Here is a 25,090-nt window from a genome sequence, read left to right as displayed (position 1 = left end):
ACAGCTGATGGAGGGATCTCTGCAAACACTCCTTTATCTGCTCTCTTCTTTCTTCTTCCTCTACAGCTGATGGAGGGATCTCTGCAAACACTCCTTTATCTGCTCTCTTCTTTCTTCTCCTTCTACAGCTGATGGAGGGATCTCTGCAAACACTCCTTTATCTGCACCCTTCTTTCTTCTTCCTCTACAGCTGATGGAGGGATCTCTGCAAACACTCCTTTATCTGCTCTCTTCTTTCTTCTTCCCTCTACAGCTGATGGAGGGATCTCTGCAAACACTCCTTTATCTGCTCTCTTCTTTCTTCTTCCCTCTACAGCTGATGGAGGGATCTCTGCAAACACTCCTTTATCTGCTCTCTTCTTTCGTCTTCCTCTACAGCTTATGGAGCGATCTCTGCAAACACTCCTTTATCTGCTCTCTTCTTTCTTCTTCCCTCTACAGCTGATGGAGGCATCTCTGAAAACACTTCTTTTTCTGCTCTCTTCTTTCTTCTTCCTCTACAGCTGATGGAGGGATCTCTGCAAACACTCATTTATCTGCTCTCTTCTTTCGTCTTCCTCTACAGCTGATGGAGCGATCCCTGCAAACACTCCTTTATCTGCTCTCTTATTTCTTCTTCCCTCTACAGGTGGGAATATTGAGTGTCCAGGATGGACGAGTCGTGTCCTGATCGTCCTCAGAGTTGAAGCAGAACCAGTTTGTGTGGACAGACTCTGACTGGACCGTGATGAAGATGAAGATGATGATGATGATGATGATGATGATGATGATGATGATGATGATGATGTACATAGTTTCTGAATTCCAGAGTTTTACAGACTCCTCATATATTCATGTATTTCATGTTATGTCAAAAAGTCATTATTCTTATTATATTATTGTTAAAAAAACAGTACATCAAAATGTAGCCTTTAATTAGGGCCCAAGCACTACGGTGCGAAGGCTCTATTGTATCTGTAGGACTTTTTTTCTTTTTCTTTCTTCTTTATTTTTCCGACTAAATGAGGGTCTTTTTTCCCCTAAACGTGCCCCAAAGTCACCAAATTGTGCACCAAGCCAGGCCTGGTGAAAAATTTGATATTTAATGGTTTGCATTAATGGGCGTGGCCTAATGGCTCAACAGCGCCCCCTAGAAAACACACCTGTATCATGTCACAACTTAAAGAAAAGTCTCTTGACGCCATGGCCGAAACCCAACAGGAAGTCTGCTATTTTCAATTAATCGTGTAATTTTGACGCAATTTATGCCATTCTTTCGGCAGTTAATGCGGCCCGAAGCCTACTAGGAATGTAGTGATGGATAAAAGTCTGCGCTGCCACAGCGGAGCTGCTCAGAGAAGCAGCCGTCTCCTCCACCGAGTCACATGACTCCCCCGGTGTTTTCTTTTTATTTACATGTTTCCATTTCATTCCAAGTTTTCCTTTTGTTGTTTCTCTACGTGTCACTGATGAAGAGAGAGAGTCAAGAGATCTGTGGAAATAGCAGCGTTTGTTCATGAAACACGAAGCACAAATGAACTTGACTTGGTCAATGAATGTTCCTCAGTTTGTTCCAGTAAATATTGTAAATGTTTTCTGGATATTACAATGATTGTTAACACTTCAAAGAAAGTCAAAATTCTTCAGTAAAACTTGGATCTTTTCTCTTGTTCAGTTTACTGTGGTTAATAAGTGTTTGTCTGTGATTAGTCTCAGTACCAGGAGCAGCATCGACCATCACAAGGCACTTTTTATTCTCTTGTTCACCATCAGCACAAATCTGACTTTTATTTCATAAGAGAGATCATTTCACACTCTCTTTCTTTTATTTATTGTAACACTGACATAGATTACAGTCTCATTTTACCACAAAACACTTGAATACGCGTCAGATTTGAAGAAATAACCCAAAAAAGTATAAGCCAACATAGATGAACTGAATTAAAACACATCAAAACAAATGTTCAACACTTGTTGATCGATAGTTGAAATGGACTCTTATCTCTTATTGTAGTGTTTTCAATGTGAGGATTTCCATGTTTTTCAGTATTTTGGTTGATGTAGGAATGGGGCGGGGGTCTGTTGATTGGATTGTTAATTAGGATGATGGATGCGTACCAGATGGTGGAGGAGCCGTTTACTGATTTCTGGGGGTTATGACCTTTGAATGACCTAACACAGGTGTGTTTGGATGTGTTTTAATGACCCTGGGGGAGGCCATGCACCCAGCGGGGTATGGGGAAATGGTGTGAGGTCGGGGGGGAGGAGGTAAACCGGTTGAATCTGTCCCCCCGAAACGCCCGTCAGCGTTGTCTGGTTCCCTCTGCGGAGCCGAACGGTACCAGCCATGAAGAGAATCTAACAACCCTTGCTGCTCCATGAAGTTAAAAAGAATAAATGAAATGACACGACTGGATTCCAGCCAAGTCTCTCCGTCCTCTGGTCCTGCTCTGACCTGCCAGGAATAACGCTGCATCTGTTTCATCCTGGACTCTCTGGACCAAACCAGCACCAAAACAGCATCAAACCAGCACCAAACCAGCACCAAACCAGCATCAAACCAAACCAGCACCAAACAAGCCCCAAACCAGCATCAAACCAGCACCAAACCAACACCAAACCAGCACCAAACCAAACCAGCACCAAACCAGCATCAAGCCAAACCAGCACCAAACCAAACCAGCATCAAGCCAAAGCAGCACCAAACCAAACCAGCATCAAACCAAACCAGCATCAAACCAGCATCAAACCAGCACCAAACCAGCACCAAACCAAACCAGCATCAAACCAACATCAAACCAGCACCAAACAAAACCAGCATCAAACCAGCACCAAACCAAACCAGCATCAAACCAAACCAGCATCAAACCAACATCAAACCAGCATCAAACCAAACCAGCATCAGACCAAACAGGCATCAAACCAGCACCAAACCAGCACCAAACAGGATCCAAGCCAGCACCAAACCAAACCACCACCAAATCAGCATCAAACCAAACCAGCACCAAACCAGTGCCAAACCAAACCAGCATCAGACCAAACAGGCATCAAACCAAACCAGCATTAAACCAGCACCAAACCAAACCAGCACCAAACCAGAGCCAAACCAGCACGAAACCAGAGCCAAACCAGCATCAAACCAAACCAGCACCAAACCAGCACAAAACCAAACCAAACCAGCATTAAACCAGCACAAAACGAAACCAGCACCAAACCAAACCAGCACCAAACAAAACCAGCATCAAACCAAACCAGCATCAAACCAGCACAAAACGAAACCAGCATCAAACCAACATCAAACCAAACCAGCACCCAAACCATCACCAAACCAAACCAGCACCAAACAAAACCAGCATCAAACCAAACCAGCATCAAACCAGCACCAAACCAGCACCAAACAAAACCAGCACCAAACAAAACCAGCATCAAACCAAACCAGCATCAAACCAGCACCAAACCAGCACCAGACCAAACAAGCATCAGACCAAACAAGCATCAGACCAAACAGGCATCAAACCAGCACCAAACCAAACCCGCACCAAACCAGCACTGCATCAAACCAGCAGCAAACCAGCAAAATGGATTTCAGACCACGATCACATCTGACCCTGGAGGGAAGTTTCACGGTAGGTTAGATGAGGACCCAAACGCAGGAGAGAGAGTGGGAGGCCGGAGGCAGGAGTTCTCAAAAAACAAAGATTTATTAATTCCAAAAAAAACAAAGCGCTGCTTAGCAGGACCAAAAACAGAGATCGAGAACTGAAGCAAAAACTTGGCAGGACACATGGAGGGAAGGAAACAGTACGGAACCACAAGGAGCAAGGGAAAGACAAGACCAGTTATACACAAGGGGGTAACGAGACACAGGTGTGAACAATCAGGGCAGATGGAAGACAGGCGGGGCAGAACAGAAACAAACTGGGGGAAATGTCACAAACTGACAGGAAGTCCAGACTTCTGGACACCGGCCATGAACAGTGACCCAACACTAGATGCTGCGTTCTCCATCTCACTAGTTTGTAGTTTCCATCTATGCATCAAAGACAAATGGAACAGGAAGTTGGCAGTTTAAAGAGATTAAGGCCAAAGCATTAAAGAAAACGTGCATTTTTCTTTTTTATTTTAAATGATGATGTCAGTGTTTGCAATAGAAATTATATTTACCTTTACTTAAATGTTTTATTTAAATGAAGCCTGTATGTCATGGTGCTGCCCTCAGATAACAACCCATATATCTGAACCTCACGCCACTCTGTAAATGTTTTGGAGGGAATTTAGATGTTTAAATATCAATGGCCATGTCTATGTCCAATACAAAGAGGGGTCAAAGTTCATATGCATTCTTAATTCATGTCTCTTCATTTTAGTGGACAGTGTCAATTTAAGTGTTTTTGTCACTTCTTTAATTCACTTTTTACATCACAGCAATTTATTTTTTCACTTTGTTGTATTTTTTATCCTGATTCTCCATTTGCAATTTTATATTTCTATTTTTAACATGACCCTTTTCTTATTTTTAATACCTTTGTCTCTTTATTGCGTGAGTGCTGCTGAGTCCCCAAACTTCCTCCAGCATCAATAAAGTACCTGCCTGTTTTGGGTTCGAGTCACGGACCAAATCCATTTTATTTGGGTTGGACTTTCTGAGGATAGAAATCCTGTAAATGCTAATATTTATGATTTGAAAAATCATAGTGGGTGATTTTAACATTCATATGGATGTTGAAAGCGATAATCTTAAATTAGCCTTCGATTCTCTTCTAGAATCAATGGGTATCTCACAAAAAGTGGATAAACCGACGCACTGTTTTAATCATACTCTCAATCTCGTTCTCACCTACGGTGTTGAAACTGATGGTCTGTTGGTGTCACCTGTAAACTCCCTTTTATCCGACCATTACTTAATAACGTTTGAATTTAATTTTGTTGATGTTGAAGTGCATAATAGGAGGTATTATTTTAGCAGATGTTTGTCTGATGAAGTTATTGTTAAATTTAGGGAGGCCATTGCTTATCTTACGACAGTGCAAAATAGTGATGTAGTAGAGGCCAGTGACCTGGGTTCTACCTCTGCAGATGTTGATTTCCTTGCTAGTAACACTGCTGATTTGTTGCATTCAGCTTTAGATGAAGTTGCTCCTTTGAAAAGGGGGGTTTCTAGCCACAGGAGCTTAACTCCCTGGTATAATTCAGATATTCGCATGTTGAAACAAAACGTGCGTAAAATGGAAAGGAAGTGGTACTCTTGTAGGTCTGTAGACTCTCATCGTGAATGGAAAGATATTCTAATAGTATATAAAAAAGCCATTCGCAAAGCCAGAACAGCTTATTATTCAACGTTGATAGAGGATAACAAAAGTAACCCACGTTTTCTGTTCAGCACTGTAGCCAGGCTGACAAAGAGTCACAACTCTGTTGAGCCGTGTATTCCTGCAGCTCTCAGTAGTGAGGACTTTATGAGCTTCTTTAACAGTAAAATCGTGAGAATTAGAGAAGAAATCAACCAGCCGGTTGTAGGTGTTTCTTCAGCTTTAGCGACTTCCCTAGGCTCTGACTTGACTCTAGACTGTTTTGATCCTATAGACCTCCCTGAGCTGACCTCACTCGTTAATAGAGCTAAGTCAACCACATGTATGTCAGACCCCATCCCGACTCGACTATTCAAACATATTTTTTCTCTTATTGGTACGACAATACTGGACCAAATTAACTTATCCCTAAGTTTAGGATATGTACCACAGGTTTTCAAAGTCGCAGTAATTAAACCTTTACTTAAAAAACCTTCTCTTGACCCAGACACCTTAGCTAATTATAGACCAATTTCCAACCTTCCATTTGTGTCTAAAATTCTGGAAAAGGCAGTTTCAAGCCAGTTATGTGACTATTTGTATAGAAATGATCTGTTTGAAGTCTTTCAGTCAGGGTTCAGAATGCATCATAGCACAGAGACAGCACTGGTTCGAGTCACGAATGACCTCCTTATGGCCTCAGATAAGGGATTAGTGTCCATACTGGTTCTACTGGACCTCAGATAAGGGATTAGTGTCCATACTGGTTCTACTGGACCTCAGATAAGGGATTAGTGTCCATACTGGTTCTACTGGACCTCAGATAAGGGATTAGTGTCCATACTGGTTCTACTGGACCTCAGATAAGGGATTAGTGTCCATACTGGTTCTACTGGACCTCACATAAGGGATTAGTGTCCATACTGGTTCTACTGGACCTCAGATAAGGGATTAGTGTCCATACTGGTTCTACTGGACCTCAGATAAGGGGTTAGTGTCCATACTGGTTCTACTGGACCTCAGTGCTGCTTTTGACACTATAGATCATGGCATTTTACTGCACAGGTTAGAGCATGTTGTTGGGATTAAAGGGACAGCTCTACGTTGGTTTAAATCATATCTATCTGACAGGTTCCAGTTTGTTCATGTACATGAGGTTTCTTCAGAACAGTCAAGGGTCTGTTATGGTGTTCCGCAGGGTTCAGTGCTAGGGCCAATCTTGTTCAGTTTATACATGCAGCCGTTGGGAAGTATAATCCAGAATCACGGCATACACTTTCATTGTTATGCTGATGATACGCAGCTCTATTTGTCTATGAAGCCGGATGAAACAGAACCGTTAGTTAAACTTCAGGCATGTCTTAGGGACATCAAGGACTGGATGTCCAGAAATTTCCTGCTTCTAAATTCAGATAAAACAGAGGTTATCATTCTTGGTCCAGAGCATCTTAGGAAGGGATTAGATGGTGTTGCGATGGCTTCCAGTGCAACTGTGAGAAATCTTGGTGTTATTTTCGATCAGGATTTGTCGTTTAAACCATATGTCAATCAGGTTTGTAAAATAGCCTTTTTCCATCTCCGTAATATTGCAAAGATTAGGAAAATCCTCTCGCAGAGTGATGCAGAAAAACTAGTTCATGCGTTTGTATCTTCTAGACTAGATTACTGTAATGTGTTGTTAGCAGGATGTCCAAGTAATTTGCTGAATAGGCTCCAGCTGATCCAGAATGCAGCAGCACGAGTGCTGACAGGAATCAGCAGGAGAGACCACGTCTCTCCAGTGTTAGCGTCGCTCCATTGGTTACCCGTAAAATTCAGAATCCAATTTAAAATTGTATTACTTGCGTATAAAGCCCAAAACGGCTTAGCTCCGCATTATTTGCAAGACCTGATAGTGCCTTATGTTCCTGTCAGAGCTCTCCGTTCTCAGAGTGCAGGTTTACTTGTAGTTCCTAGAGTATCTAAATGTAGATTTGGAGGACGGGCGTTCTGCTATCAGGCGCCACTACTATGGAACCAACTTCCAATCTGGGTTAAGGGGGCTGACACCACCTCCACCTTTAAAACTAAACTTAAAACATTTCTGTTTAGTAAAGCCTATAGTTAGTGTTTAGTAAACCTCTAGCTGGTGTTGGTAAATCTCTAGGTAGTGTAAACTTTAGTGTGTCAGAGTCGCTCCTGTGGTTTCTTGTGCTGGCCCCCCCTTCTCCTCCCTTTTCTCTCTTTTGTCCATGTTGCAGCATCCTTTGCCGGACACCGGAACCTGCAGGTGGTCGTGGGTGGCTGTAGCTTGCATTACGGAGCACAAGTCTTTCCCCGACCCTGCACCCCAACCTGGGACTTGCTGATTGGGCCGGAGCTTCGGGAGCTGCGTGCTGGCCTGCGGTCCCCACCCCTGGTCATCTCGTTGCTGGCCCCCCCTTCTCCTCCCTTTTCTCTCTTTTGTCCTGCAGGTGGTCGTGGGTGGCTTGTAGCTTGCATTACGGAGCACAAGTCTTTCCCCGACCCTGCACCCCAACCTGGGACTTGCTGATTGGGCCGGAGCTTCGGGAGCTGTGTGCTGGCCTGCGGTCCCCACCCCCGGTCATCCCGTTGCTGCTTCCACCTGCCTGCTGTGCTGTTGCCGTCCCTGACCCACCAGTCTGGCCCTCGGCAGGAGGGTCCCCCCTGATGAGCCTGGTCCTGCTCAAGGTTTCTTCCCTCCTAAAGGGGAGTTTTTCCTTGCCACTGTTTGGCTTAAGGTTTTTCTCCCACTAGGGGAGTTTTTACCTGCCATTGTTTATGTAATAACTGCTCGGGGGTTTATGTTCTGGGTATGGGTCTCTGGAAAGCGTCTAGAGACAACTCTGTTGTATTAGACGCTATATAAATAAAATTGAATTGAATTGAATTGAACTACACCAGGATGGATGGGGATTCATTACTTCTACTGGTCTGATAAAGGCCCTGAATGACTCAGCCAGCTGCTTTGTTCTGATTTACCTGCAGCCTGGCCAGGTTACGTTTGGTTGTACTGGACCAAATAACGGAGCAATAATCTATATTTGACAAGACCGATGTGTGAATTTAGTTAGTTAGTTAATATTTATTTCGGTCAATCACAAACATAAAAATCAACAAACAAGATAACACAGGTTTTTCCCAGGTCAACATTGTGATTATTTTGACCGAAAAGGTCTGGGCTTGAAGCATAAAGCTTATCTTGCCCACCTTCTAACAGAATAGAATATACAAAAAAACAAATGAAGTATCATAAGTCTACACAAAATAATAATAGTAATAATAACAATAATGACAATGATGATAATAATAATAGTAATATTAATAATAATAGCAATAATAATGATAATAATAATAATGATATCTCTGAAAACAGAAAGGGAAAAGATGCTAAGGAAACCGACAAAACCAATTTAGGTTATCATTTCATCTCATGCATGTGTGCATTCTTCTTTGTGTGTTTATTGTGTTTCTATATATGAGTCCATTACCTTTGCTTTAAATAATATATTGTATGCTTTTATTGAGTTTGCTAGTTTAAGGTCGTTGTGTAATGAGTTCCACAGTTTAACTCCTAAAACAGATATGCATCTACCCTTTGTGTATATATATATATATATATATATATATATATATATATATATATATATATATATATATATATATATATATATATATATATATATATATATATATATATATATATATATATATATATACATACATATATATACATATACATACATATATACATATATATATATATATATATATATATATACACACACACGCACATATATATGTGTGTGTATATATATTCAAGTACCCTCACAGTTGTATCAACATCTGCATCTGCCCCGCGGCCCACAAGTACAAAACTGAAATGTTTTTGCGGCCATCTAGGTGGCGCTCGCGGCCCAACCCTATGGTTAAGAATCACTGATCTATTGTGTCAAATGCTTTTTTTAAGTCAATGAAGACCCCCACAGTGTATTTTTTATTGTCTATTGCTTTAGATATGTTTTCTACCAGTTCTATAACTGCCATTGAGGTTGATCTGTTGGTTCTGAATCCATATTGGTTATTACTTAGTAATTGGTGTTTTTCAATAAAGCTATCAAGTCATGCTACAAATATTTTTTCTTAAATTTTGGAGAATTGTGATAAGAGTGCTATCGGTCTATAGTTTGTGTATAGTCGTTTGTCTCCACTTTTGTATATTGGTACTATTTTAGCTGTTTTCATTTTATTTGGAAAAATGCCTGTTAAGAATGATTGGTTGCAAATATGGGTAAAAGGTTTTACAATAGTATCAATTATATTTTTGACTAAAGTCATGTCTATATTTGTATAGTCAGTTGATTTTTTATTTTTCAGATTGTTAACAATTTTCCAGTCTGTGTCTGGAGCTCAGCTTTAATAGCATTTATGGCCTCAGGTGTATTTTGTCGTGTTATTTCATAGGAGTGATTTGTTAGTTTACTTTTTTTTTTGAGGTAGTATGGCAATATAGCAAAGACAGGAAGATGATCAGTTATGTCATTTATGAGTAGTCCAGATGTTATTTGTTTCTCTATAGCATTTGTATATATGTTATCAATGAGTGTTGCTGTGTCTGTGGTTATTCTGCTGGGTTTTGTAATGACAGGAAATAGATTATTAAGGAATTAATAATTTTAAGTAATATTATGTAAGATTATTAGTAAAGATGGTGTCGATAAAGTGGTTGTATCACATGTTTAATAAGACCATTAGGCAGAAACTTCCTGCAGTGTCTAATCACAGCTATACCTCCACCCATCTCTGCACTATTGGGTCAACTTGTCTATTCCAGGACATTTGACTCTACAACATCCCCTAATACCTTCACTTCTGTTACTTGCATAATGTGACGTTCTGAAGCCTAAATGTCCGTTTCTCTCCGTTTACAAGCAAACGTGAAGACAGGGTTTTTAAAAATCTCCACTTTGGCCGGAGTTTTCAGGAATGATGGTTTTTGGAGACTTTGAGCTTCGTTTTCCTGTAAACGAACGGCTAAAACTGAAAACAGCAGCGTTGTTGCTGCGTGTAAACGAGGCCTCAGACCTGGACAGGTTGGACTGACGGCTACAGGTGGAGCGTCAAAGTGATCGTCCTGACAGGAAGTGTCTTAGATCCTCCCGTGGGGGTTTAATTCAGAAATGTCCTTTAATCAAGCAGATCATTAGTTGTTCAAGCAAAGACTTTTCAAGTGCAAGCGATACAGAACCTGATGTTTAGTTTCACACAGACTTCAGAATCTGTTGAATTAGTCTGATTAATATACAGAATTCAATCATTCTTATCTTTAACTAAAAGTAAGATATTAACTGATAAACTCAGTTGTAACAGAATTATTAGGTGTTTGCAAGTTAAGTCAAATTATAAATGACACATTACTAAAAGTAAAGTATTTTAATATCTTCTGCTCTCAGAAAACATCATTTTAACTCTTTATAACATACAAGGATCATTATGATAAAAACCTCAGGAATCCTGCATAAATGATATAAAACTGGACACATGATATAAAGTCCAGCAGTTCTCCACAGATCCATTCTGGTGTTAATAATTGTTGCTAGATCAGCTTCTGATCTCTAAACTGCTGCTTTGAACAATATTTGAACATCAACACTAATCAAAAGGATTGGTGTGTATGTTGGTGTTTTCATCTTAATCTAGTGTCAGACTTGGACCAGAAAAGCTCAGGATGTTCAGTAAAGGTGAACATGTCAGAGGAACAACCAGGAACCCACATCATGGATGTAACAAAAGTGTAAAAGCTGTTTTATAAAGTCCAGATACGGTGGTGACCCACATGGACCTGATGACAAAGTTGATATTTGAAGAAACTCTTCTCTGATGAGACTGGAACATGTTTTACTTTCTGTTCAGGTTGGACTGGTGCGGTCTGTCAGAGATCAGCTGTTCTTCTCTGGGCCCAGCTCTGAAGTCCAACCCCTCCCGTCTGGAACATCTGGACCTGAGTCACAACAACCTGCAGGATTCAGGAGTGAAACATCTGAGTGGATTTCTGGAGAGTCCAGACTGCAGACTGGAGACTCTGAGGTCAGACATGTTTTATTTGTGTGTTCAGATGAATCTGATGTGAAAGTTGTGTTGACACTAACCTGCAGACATCAGGCTGATCTTCTACTGATCCACACTGACCATCTGACTGCTCTGAGTTCTTCTTCTCTGCTTTAGTTTCATCTTAAACTTCCTCTTCTGATTCATTACATAAAACTAAACATGTGAATGTGTCAGACAGGAACAAATGAAGAACCAGAGATGTGTCTGAACCTGGAATAAAACATCTGAACAAACATGAATTAACTTTACAGCTAATACGTTCAGAAATGTCATCCAGATGTTAATAAACTGAGAGAGTCTGACAGACAATAGTGGACAGACTGAATGTGTAGTCGTCCAATATATGAGTTATAGAGCTCATTTACTAAATAACTTCTTACTGTGGCTGAAATCAGTCAAACCAACGTTGGCTTCCTTTGACTAACATTACATTTAATTTCAACAAATACAAGTTTACCAAATATGAAACTCTAAACATTGAAAAAAATAATTTTCTGTGTTTTTAGTATTATTCTTTAATATATCTGTTAAGATCATTTCATCCAGGTGACATCAAGACATAAGGTGCAACAAATAATGTATTTTTATGGTTTTCAGTGTGTAAAACTAAATATAAATCCATGTGTGTTGAAGTAAGTAAACTGAAATAAAGCTGGTGTCTAGACGATGAGTTTCCTTCATCAGCAACAAAACATCCAACAAGAACATCAGAAACTTTGTGTTGAAACTATGTCGTCACTCAATCACCTTTGTCAGAGAAAATGTTTGAAAAAACTCCTAAACAGACAAATATGTACGGATTGATGAATAAATGTCTCCTTAAAAACATTGAAATGATGAATATTGTTCATTTATTCATCATTTATGGAAGAAAACATTTGAACAAATTCAAATTTTTAATGTATTCAAATGCATTGATCACAGTAAAAAGTGGAGGTGCCACAATTTAATTCAGTTAATTGAAGATAAAAACAGAAGTAATTGGAACCAAGTAAATCAGATTAAACGTGGGCATTCAGCTTCAAGTAGTGAAGCTAAAAACCAAATATCCAAGCCAGAAATCAGGGAGTGGTTCTGACTCAGACCTGAACAGCCACATTAAGACAGTAGTGAAGTCAGTTATCACTTAACAGCTTCCATCATGATCACAGCGGCCAAACAAACCGTAACCACAGCTGCTACACATGACGCTGGTGACGTTTCTGTCCATAATGAGACGTTCTGAAGCCTAAATGTCCCTTTCTCTCCCTTTACAAGCAAATTTCCACTTTGGCCGGAGTTTTCAGGAATGGTGGTTTTTGGAGACTTTGAGCTTCGTTTTGGTGTAAACGAACGGCTAAAACTCATGAAAACAGCAGCGTTGTTGCTGCGTGTAAACGAGGCCTCAGACCTGGACAGGTTGGACTGACGGCTACAGGTGGAGCGTCAAAGTGATCGTCCTGACAGGAAGTGTCTTAGATCCTCCCGTGGGGGTTTAATTCAGAAATGTCCTTTAATCAAGCAGATCATTAGTTGTTCAAGCAAAGACTTTTCAAGTGCAAGCGATACAGAACCTGATGTTTAGTTTCACACAGACTTCAGAATCTGTTGAATTAGTCTGATAAATATACAGAATTCAATCATTCTTATCTTTAACTAAAAGTAAGATATTAACTGATAAACTCAGTTGTAACAGAATTATTAGGTGTTTGCAAGTTAATTCAAATTATAAATGACACATTACTAAAGGTAAAGTATTTTAATATCTTCTGCTCTCAGAAAACATCATTTGAACTCTTTATAACATACAAGGATCATTATGATAAAAACCTCAGGAATCCTGCATAAATGATATAAAACTGGACACATGATATAAAGTCCAGCAGTTCTCCACAGATCCATTCTGGTGTTAATAATTGTTGCTAGATCTGCTTCTGATCTCTAAACTGCTGCTTTGAACAATATTTGAACATCAACACTAATCAAAAGGATTGGTGTGTATGTTGGTGTTTTCATCTTAATCTAGTGTCAGACTTGGACCAGAAAAGCTCAGGATGTTCAGTAAAGGTGAACATGTCAGAGGAACAACCAGGAACCCACATCATGGATGTAACAAAAGTGTAAAACCTGTTTTATAAAGTCCAGATACGGTGGTGACCCACATGGACCTGATGACAAAGTTGATATTTGAAGAAACTCTTCTCTGATGAGACTGGAACATGTTTTACTTTCTGTTCAGGTTGGACTGGTGCGGTCTGTCAGAGATCAGCTGTTCTTCTCTGGTCTCAGCTCTGAAGTCCAACCCCTCCCATCTGAAACTTCTGGACCTGAGTCTGAACAAGAACCTGCAGGATTCAGGAGTGAAACATCTGTGTGGATTTCTGGAGAGTCCAGACTGCAGACTGGAGACTCTGAGGTCAGACATGTTTTAGTTGTGTGTTCAGATGAATCTGATGTGAAAGTTGTGTTGACACTAACCTGCAGACATCAGGCTGATCTTCTACTGATCCACACTGACCATCTGACTGCTCTGAGTTCTTCTTCTCTGCTTTAGTTTCATCTTAAACTTCCTCTTCTGATTCATTACATCAAACTAAACATGTGAATGTGTCAGACAGGAACAAATGAAGAACCAGAGATGTGTCTGAACCTGGGATAAAACATCTGAACAAACATGAATTAACTTTACAGCTAATACGTTCAGAAATGTCATCCAGATGTTAATAAACTGAGAGAGTCTGACAGACAATAGTGGACAGACTGAATGTGTAGTCGTCCAATATATGAGTTATAGAGCTCATTTACTAAATAACTTCTTACTGTGGATGAAATCAGTCAAACCAGCGTTGGCTTCCTTTGACTAACATTAAATTTCAATTTAACAAATTACAAATTTACCAAATATGAAACTCCAAACATGGAAAAACATAATTTTCTGTGTTTTTAATATTATTCTTTAATATGTTTGTTAAGATCATTTCATCCAGGTGACGTCAAGACATAAGGTGCAACAAATAATGTCTTTTTATGGTTTTCAGTGTGTAAAACTAAATATAAATCCATGTGTGTTGAAGTTAGTAAACTGAAATAAAGCTGCTGTCTAGACGATGAGTTTCCTTCATCAGCAACAAAACATCCAACAAGAACATCAGAAACTTTGTGTTGAAACTATGTCGTCACTCAATCAACTTTTTCAGAGAAAATGTTTGAAAAAACTCTTAAACAGACAAATATTTACTGATTGATGAAGAAATGTCTCCTTAAAAACATGGAAATGATGAATATTGTTAATTTATTCATCGTTTATGGAAGAACATTTTTTAACAAATTCAAATTTTTACATCAAAACTCAGATTCAATAAACTTTTAGCTTCATTTATATTTACATAGAAAGACTGATATTGGAATTCAAATTCCATCAAAACTTTTTCTGCCATTAAAAACTACATTAAACCCTGGAGCATCAGTTAGTTTCCATATTTTAGTTTAGTTTAGTTTAATTTAGTTTTGTTTAGTTTATTTTGTTTTGTTCATTTACATTTTAAGATGTTTGCATATACACACTGTATATGTTCAGTATACACACAGGTATAAATATATATATTATATATGTACACATTTACCAAAAAGGTATAGGCTGAAGCCATTTTGATGAGTATTTGGTTGTAGTTTCCCTGTAAGGGTTCAGATTTGTACGTTTTTGTACCATCATGCATCTGTTCTTGATCAATCAAATGTATTAATCAGACAATAGTTTTCTGCACCAGTTCCAGATCCATCACTGGAGAAGAGATGTCTTTCACGAATGCTGAATAAACACAGACGTCCTCCTGTCCTGAAACTCTTTCTCTGCTCACAAAGTCCTTCTAGGAATGAAAACTTTATCGTCCAAAACATCATTTACAAACAGACGTGTTATTGGGACAGAAACACGTGACAGGAATGGACTTTACATGGTCTAGACCAGGGGTTCCCAACCTTTTTTGTGCCGAGGACCAGCAGAAGTATAAACAAAAAGCTCAGGGACCGGTTGACAATTTATGTCAATTTTAATAAACATTTTAGAAAAAAACAATGCATTTTAAAATGCAGGCTATCATTGTTTTACTAACTTTACAATGGTTTCAGGTGCATATATTTATCCACCAACTGGTGGCGACTCATTTTACGAAAATAACAGCCTATTTCAATTGCCAGACTGCTGCGACACTTTGCTACTTTGCTGCCACTACTGCTTTTTCCCCCAAAAGTTTGAGGCAGATTTATTTTGCAGCGGGCAGTATTAGCTCCTCTCCAATTGTAAAGGGCTTTTTAGCTTTTGCAATCCGGTGAGCAACAAGATATGAAGCCCTCGTTGCAGCGACGTTAGCTGATGTTGTGGCCTTTAAAACTTGCTTCTGCAAATTTAACTCACGTTTTTTCCTTTCGAAAAAATCCACTGGTTTGTCTTTGAGAGAAGGATGTTTTGTATTTAAGTGTCTTTGAAGCTTGGATGGCTTCATTGCTTCGTTGCCGAGCGGTTCTCCACATAAAATACATAGTGGGTTTGGCGCCTCCAAATCGCCAATTGCAACAAATCCGTATTTTATATAAATAATGTCGTACTTGCGATTAAAGCTTTTGCTTTTCTTTTTGGTAGGATTTTCCACTTGTTCATCACTATTTCTTTTACTCGAACAACCAGTAAAGAAACGGCTCATGGAGGTTTGCTGAGGTCCGCTCATCTCTGCAGCTGACTGAACCTAACCTGCATACAGCACCTGTGCATGGCGCTGTTCAGTCCGGTCGGGTACCAGAACTTATTGTCCGCCAAGCCATGACAGGGCTGCCACTCAAAGAAACACATTTCGATTTATACAAGTTTTGGATGAAATTATATGACAAAAAAATGCTTCAGATGAAGAATATGGTGTAAAAGTTAACTTATTTCAATAATTCAACTAGAATATGATGTAAAAGTTAACTTATTTCAATAATTCAACTAGAATATGATGTAAAAGTTAATCTATTTCAATAATTCAAGTAGAATTTGGTGTAAAAGTTAATCTGTTTCAATAATTCAACTTAAAAGGTGAAACTAATATATTACCTAGTCTTATTACATGCAAAGTATGATATTTTTAACCTTTATTTGTTATAATTTTGATGATGGAATTGTTTATTGATTTCATAAAATATTCTCTAATTTATTTTTTATTTGGGGGTTTCAAACTGTGAGCCGTAATCAGAGAGCAGCGTCTTGCTGGTGCAGGAAACTGCTGCATGTGACGGACACTGGCTGATTTATGGTTCCGCGTTGCACCAACGCAGAGCTTACGGGGTAGGATACGCTGGGACACGAACGTACGGTGCGCGTCGCATGCGTACCCATCGCCGTAGCCATGCCGTCGATTTAACGTGGAACCATAAATCAGACTTAACGCTTGCGCATTGTCAGTTTTCTTTTCGTCTTTTCAACTGAGCACGCAAACACAAACTGAGGGTGCAATCAGAATCAGAATCAGAATCAGAATCAGAATCAGCTTTATTGGCCAGGTTCGAACATTGTCCAACAAGGAATTTGATTCAGTTATTTCGCTCTTTGGTAGTAAAAAAAAAAAAACAATAAACAAATAAACAATAAACAAATGTGGTATTACTATATACATATAAACATTTTAACATTTTAAGGTGCAGCAGTTTGAGGTAGTGATAAAAGAAGGATAGTTCTGAATAAAAATAAGAATAAGTATAAGTATAACCTATATACAATTTTAACAGACAAATTATACAAAAAATACAAAAAATTATACAAAAGGAAGTACAAAAGTGAGAGGTGCAGCAGAGTGAGGCAGACATGATTATTAAAGAGGGTGCTGGATGATTTTTATTGCACCTGTTTGGTTACTCTGAGACTTATTATTTGTGGGAGTTCATCAGAGCAACCGCTTGCGGGAAGAAACTGTCTTTGTGTCTGGAGGTTTTGGCGTACAGTGCTCTGTAGCGCCGTCCAGAGGGGAGGAGTTGGAACAGGCGGTGTCCCGGGTGTGAGGGGTCTGCAGAGATTCGACCTGCCCGTTTCCTGGTCCTGGACCGGTACAGGTCGTCGATAGATGGGAGGTTAGTCCCAACTATCCTCTCTGCAGACCTGATTGTCCGTTGCAGTCTGTGCCTGTCCAGTTTGGTGGCTGATCCAAACCAGACAGTGATGGAGGAGCAGAGAACAGACTGGATGATGGCAGTGTAAAAAGTGATCAGCAGCTGCTGTGGCAGGTTGAACTTCCTGAGCTGCCGCAGGAAGTACAACCTCTGCTGCGCCTTCTTCCTGATGGAGTTGATGTGGGTGGACCACTTCAGGTCCCGGGAGATGGTGGACCCCAGGAACTTGAAGGTGTCTGTGGAGGAGACGGTGCTGTTGAGGATGGTGAGGGGGGGGGTGGCGGTGGGTTTTTCCTGAAGTCCACTGTCAACTCCACAGTCTTGAGCGGGTTCAGTTCCAGGTGGTTCCGACCGCACCAGTGGACCAGCTGATCCACCTCCCGTCTGTACGCGGACTCGTCACCTTCCCGGATCAGGCCGATGACGGTGGTGTCGTCCGCGTACTTCAGGAGCTTCACAGAAGAGTCCCCTGAGGTGCAGTCGTTAGTGTAGAGGGAGAAGAGCAGTGGTGAGAGGACGCACCCCTGGGGGGGCCAGTGCTGATGGTACGGGTGCTGGATGTGATGCTCCCCAGCCTCACCTGCTGCCTCCTGTCACTCAGGAAGCTGGTAATCCACTGACAGGTGGGGGCAGGCACGGTGAGCTGGGTGAGCTTCTGGTGGAGGATTGCGGGTGCGATCGTGTTGAACGCTGAGCTGAAGTCCACAAACAGGATCCTTGCATAATTCCCTGAGGTGTCGAGATGACGCAGGATGTAATGCAGTCCTATGTTGACTGCGTCATCCACCGACCTGTTTGCCCGGTAGGCAAACTGCAGGGGGTCGAGCAGGGAGCCTGTGGTGTCTTTCAGGTGGCTCAACACCAGTCGCTCAAAGGTCTTCATGACCACAGACGTCAGGTCTGTAGTCATTTAGACCAGTGATGGTGGGTTTCTTGGGGACTGGGATGATGGTGGAGCGTTTGAAGCATGAGGGCACCTCACACAGCTCCAGGGACCGGTTGAAGATCCTTGTGAAGGTGGGGGCCAGCTGCTCGGCGCAGGCTCTCAGGCAGGAGGGCGACACGCCGTCCGGGCCAGGAGCCTTCCTGATCTTCTGCCTTTTGAACAGCCGGCACACGTCTTCCACAGAGATCTTCAGTGCAGGCAGGGTCTTGGGTGGGGGGAGGGGGGTAGACAGAGGTGGGGGGGGTTGGCTGAGGTGAGGTGTGAAAAGGTGGGCAGTGGGGGGGGAGGGGGGGGATGGTGGAGGTGTAGCTGCAGGGGGGGAGGAGGGGGATGGTGATGGTGGAGCCGCAGGGGGGGAGGGTGAGGGGGGGGAGGTGGTGATGATGAAGGTGATGATGATGATGATGAAGGTGATGATGATGATGAAGATGATGAAGGTGATGATGATGATGAAGATGATGAAGGTGATGATGATGGTGATGATGCTTGCTTATGCACCATCGTAGAACCGGGCCTGGCATAATATATGTCCGTATTGGTTCAATACGGAACTTTTAATTCCCAATTCCCAACTCCTACCTGGAAGTGAAGCGTGAGTCCTCCCGGCTGTCTGGCACATAGAAAGATCTGGGCACAGACGCAGCAGGTCCTGTTCTGCCACAAAGATTTTGCTGGCCTTAATGTTTCCTGTGTTTTATTTTGTTATTATTGATCAATTTAGTGTTGATGTGTGTGTGTGACAGACGTGTGTATGGGGCGTTAATGAAAATACGGGACAAATCGCGTCCCGTATTAGTTCAATACGGGACGCAACATTTTTTTCTTAAATAAAGGAAAATTCCGTATTTTACGGGACGGGTGGCAACCCTACTTGCAAGTGTTCTTTTTATTCTCCGTATCCAGGCTAAAATGCTCCCGAACTTTTGAAGTTTTGTTACCCGCAGCTGCACTGAGACGCTGTGGTGTTGCACGGCTCTCAGCAGAGATTTTATGAGGTGAAGTGAAGTGAGATGCCTCACTCCATTGGGAAAAAAACGTCTGGTGACAATTGCCGACAATTTTGATTATCGCTTTTTGTCGACAACGTCGACGAATCATTGCAGCTCTAATTATGATCGGAACACAAGCCATTTCACGGCCCAGTAGTAACGGCTCTACGGCCCGGTACCGGTCTGGGGAAAACAGGGTTTGTGCTGATTTATTGAAATCAGCACAAACTCAGACTTTTCTGATCATCAAGTCAATAATACTGAAGAGAAATATACGCAGACTATTGATCACATGTGTGACATCAATATGAACATCAGCCTTGATAAAGTCCATCACCTTTCTAATTCTCATCTGTATGGAGCATTTATAATAATGAAGATGATGCTGAATTGTAATTGATCTGTAAAATGATGAAGATGATGCTGAATTATGTAATGTATCTTTTATTCTTTATTCAGGTTGGCGAGGTGCGGTCTGTCAGGGATAAGCTGTTCTTCTCTGGTCTCAGCTCTGAAGTCCAACCCCTCCCACCTGAAACATCTGTGCCTGAGTTTTAAAGGCCTGAAGGATCCAGATGTGAAGCAGCTTCGTGATCTGGTGAAGAGTCCAGACTACCAGCTGCAGGATCTCAGGTCAGTGGAGATTGGACTCGGTTCTGCTGCTTCCAGCAGTTTTCTACTAAAACCAGTTGGTATCAAAGATTAGAGTTTCCAGTGAAGCTGCAGCTTCTCAGCAGCTGCTTTCCTCATGAAGCTGTGAGAGGAGGATGATGACAGGCTGCAGGATTGGACAGAAACACAGAGACAGCAGTCGGCCAATCAGAGGGTCCAGATGTTTGTTGTAGACCAGTGTTGTGCTGGTGTTCATGTGTCCAGAAATAAAGGAGTATTCCAGCTGATGGCCTTCCAGGATGTTCAGACACACAGCTGCTCCACTGCAGCTCTGAACTCGGAAGTCTTGGATGTGCTGATGGAGGGATCTCTGCAAACAGTCCTTTATCTGCTCTCTTCTTTCTTCTTCCTCTACAGCTGATGGAGGGATCTCTGCAAACACTCCTTTAACTGCTCTCTTCTTTCTTCTTCCCTCTACAGCTGATGGAGGGATGTCTGCAAACACTCCTTTATCTGCTCTCTTCTTTCTTCTTCCTCTACAGCTGATGGAGGGATCTCTGCAAACACTCCTTTATCTGCTCTCTTCTTTCTTCTTCCCTCTACAGCTGATGGAGGGATGTCTGCAAACACTCCTTTATCTGCTCTCTTCTTTCTTCTTCCTCTACAGCTGATGGAGGGATGTCTGCAAACACTCCTTTATCTGCTCTCTTCTTTCTTCTTCCTCTCCAGCTGGTGGAGGGATCTCTGCTAACACTCCTTTATGTGCTCTCTTCTTTCTTCTTCCTCTACAGCTGATGAAGGGATCTCTGCAAACACTCCTTCATCTGCTCTCTTCTTTCTTCTTCCTCTACAGCTGGAGAGATGGTCCAGGATAGAGTGTCCAGGACGGACGAGTCGTGTCCTGATCATCCTCAGAGTTGAAGCAGCACCAGTTTGTGTGGACAGACTCTGACTGGACCGTGATGAAGATGCAGATGATGATGATAATGATAATGATGATGATGATGATGATGATGATGATGATGATGATGATGATGATGAAGATGTACATAGTTTCTGAATTCCAGAGTTTTACAAACTCCTCATATATTCATTTATTTCATGTTGAGTCAAAAAGTCATAATTCTTATTATATTAGTGTAAAAAAAACAGTACATCAAAATGTAGCTTTTAATTAGGGCCCAAGCACTTACAATGCGCAGGCCCGTATTGTATCTGTAGGATTTTTTTTCTTTTTCTTTCTTCTTTATTTTTCCGACTAAATGAGGGCCTTTTTTCCCCCTAAACGTGCCCCAATGTCACCAAATTGTGCACCAAGCCAGGCCTGGTGAAAAATGTGATATTTAATGGTTTACATTAATGGGCGTGGCCTAACGGCTCAACAGCGCCCCCTAGAAAACTTTGTGCCTCAAGCCCTACAATACGGTTTGACGTACATGCACGAAAATCGGTACACACCTGTATCATGGCACAACTTAAAGAAAAGTCTCTTGGCGCCATGGCCGAAACCCAACAGGAAGTCTGCAATTTTCAATTAATCGTGTAATTTTGGCGCAATTTATGCCATTCTTTCGGCAGTTAATGCGGCCCGAAGCCTACTATGATTGTAGTGATGGATAAAAGTCTATGCTGCCGCGTTTCATTCCAAGTTTTCCTTTTGTTGTTTCTCTACGTGTCACTGATGAAGAGAGACAGTCAAGAGATCCATGGAAATAACAGCGTTTGTTCATTAAAACACGAAGCACAAATGAACTTGACTTGGTCAATGAATGTTCCTCAGAGTTTGTTCCAGTAAATATTGTGTTTTTTGGATATTATGATTGTTAACACTTCAAAGAAAATGTAAATTCTTCAGTAAAACTTGGATCTTTTCTCTTGTCCAGTTTACTGTAGTTAATAAGTGTTTGTCTGTGATTAGTCTCAGTACCAGGAGCAGCACCGACCATCACAAGGCACTTTTTACTCTCTTGTTCACCATCGGCACAAATCTGACTTTTATTTCATAAGAGAGATCATTTCACACTCTCTTTCTTTTATTTATTATAATACTGAGATAGATTACACTCTCATTTTAACACAAACTGCAGAGAACACTTGAATATGCGTCAGATATGAAGAAAGAACCCAAAAAGTTTAAGCCAACATAGATGAACTGAATTGAAGGATCCAAATGTTCAACACTTGTTGATCAATAGTTGAAATGGATTCTGATCTCTTATTGTAGCATTTAAAATGTGAGGATTTCCATGTTTTTCAGTATCATTGTTGATGTAGAAATGGGGCGGGGTCTGTTAATTGGATTCTCAATGAGGATGATGGATGCGTACCAGACGGTGGAGGAGCCGTTTACTGAGTTATGGGGGGGTTATGACCCTGGTGGGAGGTGATGCACCCAGCGGGGTATGGGGGAGTGGTGTGAGGTCGGGGGGAGGAGGTAAACCGGTTTAACCCTCCTGTTATGTTCTGGGTCAAATTGACCCTTTTTAAAGTTTGAAGATCTGGGAAAAATAGTTAAAAGTATTTTTTCAGTATGAAACTTCTTCTGCTTGCCTTAATTAGTGTAATCAACATATAATATGAAAATGGTTCATCTCACATATTTGCAACCCCCCCCTGCATGTTTATATAACATAGATACTGTTCGGGTCAGTTTGACCCGGCAGTCAATCTGGAGGTAAAAGGGTGTCAGAAATGTCAGACTATTTCTTTCTTTGCAACTGTGAGACATGTTTCACCCCAATCTCTCACACACACACACACACACACACACACACACACACACACACACACACACACACACACACACACACACACACACACACACACACACACACACACACACACAGAGAGAGACACACAGACACGCAAGTGCAGGTGCTGGATGTTCTCGCGGGAAAATTCCACCCACACTCACTGGACACTCAACAGGGGAGGGGCAAAACATATAAAAGATTCTCTGCATGGGAATCCTACCAACATTACACTCTGTCAGGTAGACATTTACAAAATGAGCAGCAGAAGCAAAAGGTTGACAGTCCAGGAGGCTCTGGAAGTCATCATTGATCATGACAGTGAAATAGAGGAGGATGTGTCTGAAGATGAAGACTGTCTCGAGCTGAATTCTGATTCTAATGATTCTGATTTTGAACCAGATGAGGGAATTGCTGTTCCTATTCCTCCAAGCATGACATTCATGTCAAAAAATGGTGAAATACAGTGGTTGTCATCCCCAAATGTGCGTCAGGCAAAACTGTCAGCAGAAAACATAATAAAGACAGTGCCAGGGCCCACTAGGATGGCAGTGACTCGTGTGACTGACATCAAGTCAGCTTTTGAGCTGGTCATGCCAGATTCGATGAAGAAAATAATTCTGGAAATGGCCAATCTAGAAGGGAGGCGTGTGTTGGGGGAGAAGTGGAAGGAGCTGGACAAAACACATTTCGATGCATATTTGGGGGTCCTCATCCTGGCTGGGGTCTATAAGTCAAAGGATGATTCGACAGCCAGTCTTTGGGATGCTGAGACAGGCAGGGCTATATTTCGAGCGACAATGTCTCTGGAGACTTTTCACATTTTCTCCAGAGTAATCCGATTTGATAATCGAGAGACAAGGGCTGGTAGACGGGAGAGAGACAAGCTGGCAGCTATTAGGACAGTGTGGGACAAGTGGGTAGAGCAACTTCCACTACTCTATAACCCAGGCCCTAATATCACAGTGGATGAAAGGCTGGTGGCATTCAGAGGTCGCTGCCCATTTAGGCAATACATGCCTTCCAAACCAGCTAAATATGGCATCAAAATCTGGGCAGCATGTGATGCAAACTATTGTGTTTTATATGTTGGTCTTTCAAAAGTAATAAAGTGGTGAAACATTAAAAAAAAGTTTAAACATGTATTTTTTATGAAAAACGAGTGAATCATATCATAATTGGACCATTACCTGTCAGAGGTAAGGAACACCATTGCACTAAATATTGATAGAATAGTTAGTAATGGAGTTAGTAATGACATATTAACAATGTTTGTTTGGATTTTTTGGGTTTCTGACATCTTTTGGGTATTTAAACATGCACCGGGTCAAATTGACCCGGGAACAGCATTGCTGTACCTGAGAAACGAACATAACAGGAGGGTTAATCTGTCCCCCCGAAGAGCCTTTCAGCGTTGTCTGGTTCCCTCTGCGGAGCCGAACGGTACCAGCCGTGAAGAGAATCTAACAACCCGTGCTGCTCCATGAAGTTAAAAAGAATGAATGAAATGACACGACTGGATTCCAGCCAAGTCTCTCCATCCTCTGGTCCTGCTCTGACCTGCCAGGAATAACGCTGCGTCTGTTTCATCCTGGACTCTCTGGGTCAAACCAGCACCAAACCAGCACCAAACCAGCATTAAACCAGTATCAAACCAGCACCAAACCAGCACCAAACCAAACCAGCTCCAAACCAGCACCAAACCAGCATCAAACCAAACCAGCACCAAATCAGCATCAAACCAGCATCAAACCAGCACCAAACCAGCACCAAACCAAAATCAAACCAAAACCAAACCAAACCAGCACCAAACCAGCACCGCACCAAACCAGCATCAAACCAAACCAGCATCAAACCAGCATCAAACCAGCACCAAACCAGCACCGCACCAAACCAGCATCAAACCAGCACCAAACCAGCATCAAACCAGCATCAAACCAGCATCAAACCAGCACCAAACCAGCACCAAAAACAGGGATCGAGAACTGAAGCAAAAACTTGGCAGGACACATGGAGGGAAGGAAACAGTACGGAACCACAAGGAGCAAGGGAAAGACAAGACCAGATATACACAAGGGGATAACAAGACACAGGTTTGAACAATCAGGGCAGATGGAAGACAGGCGGGGCAGAACAGAAACAAACTGGGGTAAATGTCAACCACTGACAGGAAGTCCAGACTGGATTTTCAGACTTCTGGATACCGGCCATGAACAGTGACCCAACACTAGACGCTGCATTCTCCATCTCACTAGTTTGTAGTTTCCATCTATGCATCAAAGACAAATGGAACAGGAA

This window comes from Cololabis saira, chromosome 22, assembly GCF_033807715.1.
Source record: "Cololabis saira isolate AMF1-May2022 chromosome 22, fColSai1.1, whole genome shotgun sequence".
NCBI classification, from domain to species: Eukaryota; Metazoa; Chordata; class Actinopteri; order Beloniformes; family Belonidae; genus Cololabis; species Cololabis saira.
The sequence above is the reverse complement of the archived record's forward strand: the minus strand, read 5'-3'. Positions refer to the sequence as shown.